This window comes from Gossypium hirsutum, chromosome A03 (genome assembly GCF_007990345.1).
Source record: "Gossypium hirsutum isolate 1008001.06 chromosome A03, Gossypium_hirsutum_v2.1, whole genome shotgun sequence".
NCBI lineage: Eukaryota > Viridiplantae > Streptophyta > Magnoliopsida > Malvales > Malvaceae > Gossypium > Gossypium hirsutum.
In genome coordinates, this window is record NC_053426.1 from 29500471 (window position 1) to 29501920 (window position 1450).

Consider the following 1450-nt stretch of genomic DNA (forward strand, 5'->3'; position numbering starts at 1 on the left):
GTGTTCACAGATAGGCAATACCAATTTTGGGTTAATCCCCACCTTGATGACTTTCCAGAGTTGTCAGGCCTAGGGTTTACTTCACGCTCTTCCTTTCCCAAACAGTTGATCCTTTAAGTAACCCTATTAAATAGTTAATAGGTCATGCCTTCACTCGCTAATCCCCTATAGAAGGATTAGTTCCTCATGGCTTTCATAAACAATATGGAATAGATGGAATGTAACACCCCCTACCCGTATCTGTCATTGGAACAGGGTACGAGGCATTACCGTAGCTTATTGAATCATTATTAATTAGGGGAGAAAGTAAAACAAAGTAAACATGTAATATTTAATAAATTCGTATAACAAGGTAATTAACTTACCGCTTCTCTATATTCAACATAATTATGCAAAGTATAATTATTCGAATTGATCATGAGCCCTAATACCTATTCTTATCACATTGTTAGTCATGTAATTCATATAAATATCAAGAAACATGTATGGGCTCAACTTTTATTAAATTTCTCATATGCATATACTTTTACACATAATTTATTCACATAACTTATAACAATTATCTCTGTGTATTTTAAATACGCTTTCATAACAATTTGTTTTGATTTCAGACTATTTCACATTGAAGCTTTACTCATCAAATCATTTGAAATACTATCTTGCCCTTATTTCACCCATTTCCTAATTTTTCTCAACTATTGCCGCCCAAAATATCTCCTTTGGGCTTATTTGCACTTTAGGTCCTTCCTCATTTGACAATTGAGCTATTTAATCCTTCTAGCAACTTTTACACTTTTTTTAATTTAGTCCTTTTTATTTAATTAATCACCCAAATGTCAAAATTTTCTAACGAAATTTTAATACTACCTTATTGACACTCTGTAAATATTTATAAAAATATTTATGGATCGGTTTATAACACCGAGATTTCGATACTTTTTTTTCAATTTCTTGACCAAGTAAATCTTTATAAAACATAATTTACTATTTCAAAAATCTTTTAAAAGCTACATTTGGCTCAAATCTATGAGTTCATTTTTCGGATTTGGTGGTCTCGAACCACTATTTTCGACATAACTGAAATTTGGGCTATTACATGGTAGGATAAAACATGGTGAATGAATTAAGTGTATAGTTTAAGAAAAGCCTGATTTATATAAAAAATAACACAAATCCCTAAAAATTGATCGTCTTTACAAATTAGATCTCTTGAAGGAAAGCAACGAACAAATAAACTAAACTTTGGAAAACCTAAGAAAGAAATAAAGAAAGAATGAAAGAAAGAAAACGAAACTAAATCTAAAGAAAGGATCTAGGTTAATGGAATGGTGTCCATATCATGTGCCAAATGAGCCTATTTATAGCCTTCAGGTGGTCGTCATCCTTAACCCTAGGTTAGTTAACATTCCTGAGCTTTAAGTTTGATTGTACAGACCAAAACGCACCAACT